A 7,924-nucleotide genomic window follows, 5' to 3' on the forward strand; every position below is an offset into this window, starting at 1 on the left:
AACTAGTTTGCCACAGCCAGTGTTATAATATGTATTGATTTTTTATGCAGTGCCTGCCTTTCCTTGCCCCTTGTGAGGACGACTGAGAAAGCGACTTTGCGCCACAACGACGGATGGCAAGTGTCCCAAGTGTCGTCACCTATAGTGGTCATGTGCTATGTGTTTGCAGCATTGTAAGCCGACCGTGGAGCACTTTCAAAAGGGAACTTTCGCCATGTGCACAGTATGGCCGTGTACAATACGGGCACGTACAGTCAGAAGAATTATGAGAGGGAACATGCGGGCGCGTGTCACTTGGTACAGGCAGAGCAGCCTAGCAAGTGTCATGCTTGTGCACTGAGGGGCCCTGGTTTGAAGAGCCGAGGCAGAAGTTTCAGCGGCGGTGTCACCGCCCTGGCGGCTTGTCGCCGAAGCAGAAACGGGGTTAGCTAGCTTTGCTCGTGGCTGGCTTTGTGTAGTGTGTGTAGACCGGGAACGTAGGCTTATGAACTTCGGCAACAAGAATACTACACGGCTTTGGTGTTTTGGTACGAGCAACAAACGTGACACTATCTGCTACGACTAGCTACGACCACCCACCGCAGCGGTGAAGGCATCCAAGAAGCAGAACCTGTGTATTACGCCGTTGCCGTAACCCAACAGTGCTCGTTTGTCATGGAGGGCTTTCCGCCCAGAGACTTTGCTCGTCACTGAGTGTTATTTCCCGTGTTTCTCTTTGTGTGCGCAGTGGCTGGACGGGCCTCATACAGCAGTTCTTCAGTCTCAAAGGTGACTAAAAGTTGAGGGTGGATGGACTTGCAGCAATCCCCTCGGTTGGTGCGAGTGACAGAACCTTTGTACGGCATCATTGGGAGGATGCTGTTGTGAGTTAGCAAGTTGTCCAATTGTATGTTCATTATGCTAATATTTGAAAAAGCTTGTTTAAAAGGATGCAGGACCAAAATTTGGATTTCATAAAATAAGGCCGCGGAAGCTTTGAATGGGAGCTCTACAAACTCCGAAACATCACTCATACATTAATATCTCAAACGGATGGCCGTATTCTTGGAAAGGAAAGGGCACAATCAAACAAGAAATGTGACATCATACTTCTCCTGGTACACTTTAGAATGAGGGGAAGCGGCCTCGCTTCTCTCATTCCCGCTTCGGTTCACCTGCTTAAGGGGATGAAGCCTAGAGGAGAGGGAATGAGAATCGCGACATCACATGTCTCGTCGGCCTTGTTGAATCCCACATGTTTCCAAAAATACGGCCATCCGTTAGAAATAATGCTGTATGTGTGATGTTTTGGGGGTTTTGCAGCGTCCCGCCTACCGCCCCAGTGTTGTTTTGCAAGCTTCGAATTTCGGTTAAGCATACCTTTTAATATGAATAATTGTGTCATCAGAATGTTAGAACATGTCAGTTCTACGCAGCTACTCTCAAACATTTTCGAGTGGTCTCGCCTGCCAGATTCAAAGGGGGGGGGGGGGGCAACATGTACATGTTTTTATGTCTACAGCACAAATAGTTCCTATCATGCACTCTAAATAGCTGTCAATCGACAGACTTGGTAAAAGAGTGAGCACAAACAAGTCCAACTACCAACAATGCTGTCCATGGCGAATCTTGGACACCATGTCTTACGTTATGTGGCCTCAGCGGTCTTTCTATAGTTCTTTTCATTGTTGCCGGTAGAGCAGCTACCGATAGGGGGGGTTGCGAGGACGTCAACTTTGAAATGCAGTTTCTTCACATAATGTTTGCACTTTGGGAAGTTTCTACACATATATACCTTGAAGTCGCTATTGTACGGATGAAACAACTTTGTAAGAGTGTCTATGAAAACTTGGGCAGGGTTCTCTTTAACGTGCCTGACTTACAACAAGGCTGTCCAACTTGAGAAATTTCACTGGTGGGAAGCTTATTTTCATATAAGAATGGTATACTTCTTCACAGCGCTGTATGTATCCAACAGAAACTCCAGATGTGTTCAATAAAAGTAGCATTTGCTAATATTGTGTTTTCTGTGTATCTGATGCACTAGGTTGTATTTGTTTTGAACGCTTGCTACGTTTAGGCTATAAAAAATAGTCTAAATTTTATGCCGACAAGCTTATTGAAAAAGAAGTGTTCGGTCTGAATAAAAGATTCCAGAAATTACACTAAAATAAATTGCTACTTGGGGTAGCAAAAATGGTGTTTTACAGTCGACTCTCATTATTTCAAACTCCAGGGCCCGTTTGCTCGAAGCGCTAACCGCGGCTGAAGTTAGCCGCAGTACATAGGAGAGGGATGTTCAAATCACGTGACTGGCTCGGTAGGGATGCGGGGAAGCGTGGCGGTGCCCCGGTGAGTGAGCGCCGCACGCTTTGGAACTAATATGTCGTTGTAGCTGCAATACCGGGCGCGTTAGTCAGCAACGAATGGTGCAGGAGGCTTTCGCTTTGCCTTACCTCACTTCATCACAAAGCATGAGCAAGGCTCTTGCCGCATTTTTTAGATAGTCTTTCGACTCTGGCCATTCCTAAGCCTAAATGAATGTGGTAATTGTCGGCTTAGCAACATCTTTGGAAAGCGGATTGTCTTGACTCTATCGGTCGGGGATTGATTGCACACAAAAGCAAACAGCATCCCTATAGACCTTTTTCTAAATTACCCAAGCATCGAGAAGAACGCTGGAAGTATAATTCTGCGGTCCGCGCGCACTGGCCTTCCTCTTATAAAAGATTCGAAGTAAATAATCATAATAAATATTTGACCAACGCACGTGCAAGACAAAATTTGTTTTAGACTTTTTGCTTTAGAACAGTTACTACTTCAGACGCCAGCACGTGCAACGCGTGTAACTACACTTGTAGCCTGCACCTCGGTGCTCGGGAAATTTAGAGAAAGGTCTAATATGGTCTATTGGGACGCTGTCTGCTTTTGTGTGCTATTAATACCCGACCGATTGAGTCAAGACAATCCACTTTCCAAAGACATTGCCATGCTAACATTCATCGCGTTCATTTAGGCTTAGGAATGGCCAGAATCGAAAGACTATCTAAAAAATGCGGCGAGGTCATATGCTCATGCTTTGCGATTTAAATGAGGTAAGACAAAGCGAAAGCCTCTGGCACCATTCATTGCTGACTAACGCGCCCAGTATTGCAGCTACAACGACATATTAGTTTCAAAGCGAGCGGCGCTCACTCACCGGGGCACCGCCATGTTTCCCTGCATTCCTGCCGAGCCAGTCACGTGATTTCAAAATCCCTCTCCTAGGTACTGCGGTTAACTTTAGCCGCGGTTAGCGCTTGAGCAAACGGGCCCTGGAAGCCACGCACTTTAGTTTGAAATATCAGAAGATTGAATTATCAAAATTCATCTAAATATTGTCACGGATAAAAACATACTTCTTTATTAAACTTAAAATCAGTGTGTAATGCACCGGACTTGTGCTGAGAAACATAAATGAACAAAGACTTTTGATGGTGTCGAAAGGACAACTGCCTCAAGCAGCCAAGCAAAGGTACTTTTGTAAGCGCGTGGGTATCTAGAAGTTTCTGAGCTCGAACAAAAAAAAATTTAGAGTCGTCTCATCATTCCAGTCACGCAAACAAAAGAAAGAAGGACATGCGCTGGCGGGGTCAGCGGCATGTGAGTCGATCACGCTGCTGACTCGGCTATTTGCACGTGGCATTACTCCCCTCTTGTGAAAGACTCATCGTCTTTATGCAACACAAAATTAAATTAACAGCTTAAACAAGACTAGGTCAAAATACAGAGTCTCGTAAATAGCAGATTTTCACAGTCCTACCGAGCATACCTAGTTCAGTTGAGTCGGAAGACGTGAATTGCCTACGAGTCGCAGAGGGCAGCGTGACAATGTTGATGTGCCATTGGCCAACGACTTACAACTTAGGTCTCATGTAGCGAATAACCTTAAGGTCGAAGCACCACTTTAACAGTTCCTTGCTGCAACGATGAATTGGTGTTTAGATTCACAGTGGGTAGCCAGGCTGAAACTGGGCGTCGTGGTGACAAAGATTGTAGCAGTCATCGTCAGGAAGTTGTGGCTTGCATCAAAATGCGACCAAGCTGGCAAACTTCCTCCGTTCAGTGAGTGACATACCAGGCGTCGTCGTCCTGTTCGTCTTCGTGACAGATACCACACATGCCGTAGGTATTGTCATCGGGTTCATCATCAAGGTCGCCGTCAAGTTTGTAGTCGTGGTTGTCGTTAAAGGGCAACTCCGGACCATACTTTCAATTTTGGGATTATGACTGTTTTTAGTGCAGTCAGCGTCCCTGAATTGCAAGGTGTAATTTTTTCCTCGTTATTGTGCGTAGTTTTAAAGATATGGACGCCTCAAAGTTTTGTTTGGGGCACGGCCAACAAAACCGAAACTAGCCGCTCGAGGCCCTGGCAGCACTAGAAATCAGCCGCTATGTGAACGTGACGTCAGGATCGTTCTCGTTCAACGAGTACGCAGGTTGATCAGCAGCTACTTCTGTTGCGCTAGCCGTCTAAAGGTAGGAGGTAAGCTGATTTTATTTTAATTCTGTATATGTGGTAGTTATCCAGCACATGTAGGAAGAGTTAGTGCGTATACCCAAAAGCTAGTGACTGGAAAACCCGTAAACTCGTACAGTGCCGTACTCGGCGGCCGCTGCCGCCGTGCGTGTGCCATGCCGTACTTGTCGCTAGTATACCCAAAAGGTAGCGACTGGAAAACGAGTGAACTCGTTCAGTACTGTACTCGGCGGCTGTCGCCGTGTGTGCAGTCTTCCGTACTCTGTCGCTAGGCCTAAATTGTCATCGGGGCTCCGTGGATGGAGCGGCGTTGCTCTACGACGCGCTGCCAGTGAAGTACAGTACAGGGGGCCCTCTCGCTTTCGCGCTGCGGGTCAGTAACAGACACGAAGCTTTGAGGCTTTCCGGCACGGGCTGCTGCGTTAGGGCTGTACATGTCTGTTTTTGCATTCTTTTTTCCTTGGGCGCGTAAAAGCCAAAGTCCACTCGTCGAACAGCGTTTACCCACACCTTCTTCAATTTCTGGTACGTTGGAAACTTGTGAAAAAGCACCTCCGGGTTGTGCAGCGGGTTGTTTGAGCAGCCCACAGCACTACAAGTTCTACTCGGCATCCTTCGAGGAACAGCTGGGCAGTCTTGGGCGCTACGAGTTGCTCGCTAAAACCAGTCTTTGAGTCCTCACTAGCAAATAAACAAAAGGCTATACCGAAGCTACACGGGCTACAGATAAAAGCAATGGCTAAACATGACAATCACAAGTCCAAGTAGCGGTGGTAGCGGCTCAAAGAAGCGCACTCCGCGTAACGCTTGGAGGAAAAAAAGAACGATACTGACGTCACGGCCCAATGTTGCTTTAGTGATCGGCAACCCGCTAGCCGACCGCTAAGGTGCAGCGGCTCGCGGCGGGTCACATTTTTATTATCGGCATTAGTTGAGAATGCGGCATCCCACGGACGTAATATTTTGGCTGGGGTCGTATTTTGTGTCACCACAGCGATACCAGTAATTTCTTTAATTTCGAGTTTTGGCCGGAGTTGCCCTTTAAAGTCATCGTCCGGATTGTCCTTGGATAACTGTCAAAGCCGTAGTCGGGATCGTCTTCCATGAAATTGTTTGAGTCTTCGCCTGGGTCATCATCAGTGTCGTCATCAGTCTCGTCACCACGGTTGAAGACTGTTTGTCATCGAGGCCGTTGTCAGGTTGGTTGTTGACATTGTAGCCGGGTTTGGTCTTTGGAGTTGTCGTCCGTTTCATCATCAGCGTAGAAGTCGTCATGATGTTTTCAACTAAGTGTGGTAGCCAGGGGCTTTGTCAAGTTCATTGTCCGGGTCGCTTCCGAGGCCATAGTTGAGGTCGTCGTTGGTGTCAGAGTTGGAGTCGTCCTCGGATGATTTCAAGGACGTCGCCTTCACGATCGTCGTCTTCAGAGTTATCGTGTTCACAGATGGTACGCTTTATGGGCATAGACTGCGTTACCCTGCACATCCACCAATATGTCATGAACAAAAACAAACTTGATTAATAAAACTTCAGATCAATGTTAAATGCAGCGAACTTGTGCCGAGAAACATAAAGTAACAAAGACCGCACATACTTTGACAGCGACAAAAGGACGACTGACTCGAGCAGCCATGCGAAGCTCTTTTTGTAAGCCCGTGGGTATCTAGAAGGTTCCGAGCTCGAACAAACAAGATTCTCGAGTCATCTCAAACATTCTAGGCGTGCAAACAAACAAAAGATTCCCCATTCCACCCAACTCCATTGCAGAGAATTGGAATTTTCTAATACTAATTCCATTCCTTTGAACTCCTGGAAAGGAAAAACTGGGCCCATTCCCACTCCTGGAATGGCTGAACTGCTGCATTCCATTCCTCTCAATCCCTCCCAATTGTGAAAATGGCACTTGACAGCTAGTACTAAGTTACCGGAAAATAACGTCGGCGTAAAGCTGGCGTTGTGAAATGCGTAGACAACTGCAAAATTCAAAACCCTACCCGCAATCATTGATTTTACTAAGTTGAGCTTTGGTCGCACATAGCACTAGTGGCAATTGGTATGGGGGCACTGCAGATATTGATCGCACCACCAGGTGTAAAAGCCTCGTAACAGAGAGGAAAACTAAGTCGCCCATCTTTTCCACAAAAGAACCGTATATGTCCTCCACTTTTACGAGATACATAATAAGCGAGGAGTCACGTGTATTAACGAAGTGCGGGCGGTGTGACATTGTCCCTGCCTGGTGGCCTACAACTGGTGCTGTAATCACACATGGTCCCAACAGCCTTATGGTTGCATCTCGCAGCACCAGGAACGACAGTTTGGCTGTGTTCCAAATCTTACCCAAATAGATCCGAGTTACTCCGGTGGGTCGTGTCACGTGACAACACAGATTGAAAAGTGCTGGGCGCGGGTAGTTTTTGGAACGCTGAGGTACAAAACCCTTACCCTGGATTAAGATCGAGTAAATTGCTCTTGTCAGCCTACAACTCTACAGTTTGGGTTGCTTCACTGGGGTTGCCACTTTCATCCTCGAAGGAACATAAGCAGTCAGATAACCAAACCGTCAGTTACCTAAGTGCAATAATGCCGTTTCGAAAGCCCCTTTGACGGCATCTAAGCAGCTCGCATTAGAACAAAGCCTATTCCATTCCTACTCTATTCTGGGCAAAATGTAACTACTAATTTCATTCCCATTCCATTCCAGTGCTGCCACCATTTTATTTGCATTCGATTCCAGGGTTGTGGAAGTGCGGAATCGTTCCAACTCTGGAGTGGCAACTCCTCAACACTGGTGATAGTCACCAAGGCACCCAGTTCAGTGTGAATGCTGTCCTCACAGCCCATCCAAAGCTGTTATTACTGTAACAAACTCCAGTACGACGAAGTAGTTGAATTCGGAAGCCTGTTGTGCAGATTTGTACCTTGCATTGTTTCCGGTATTTTTTATTTCTTTTGTATTTTATAATGGACGACAACCGTTGTAATCTCGGTATTGTTGCCAAACCTGATGGTTTTATCATTGGTGCACTTTTAAATAAATACATATATGCCACAGCCGCAGCTCAGCGATAAGTACTTATACTGCGACTTAGGTGTTTCGTAAGTATTCATTTTGATTGCGCGATAATGATGTTTGTCTCCTGTTAGAATTAAAAAAAAACAATATTCAACATGATGAATAATTTTGGACACCCGTGGCATGTGTGATCTGAGCATTTGTTCTTTTCATCTGAAGTGTGTCTCTTGCTTACTACCTATAGAGTATACAATGTTGTGGACGGAAAAGATGTTGCGACCGACTCCGAGCAATAAAAACATTCTGTTTATTCTCATGTCGTTGAGCTCGTGGTGACGAGTATGAGTAGCACTGTCATCTTTGGCGATGCCAAGGCTGAACCGATAGACTGCCGCAGAGCTATCGCCCTC

This window comes from Ixodes scapularis, unplaced genomic scaffold (genome assembly GCF_016920785.2).
Source record: "Ixodes scapularis isolate PalLabHiFi unplaced genomic scaffold, ASM1692078v2 ptg001315l_1__unscaffolded, whole genome shotgun sequence".
Taxonomy (NCBI): domain Eukaryota; kingdom Metazoa; phylum Arthropoda; class Arachnida; order Ixodida; family Ixodidae; genus Ixodes; species Ixodes scapularis.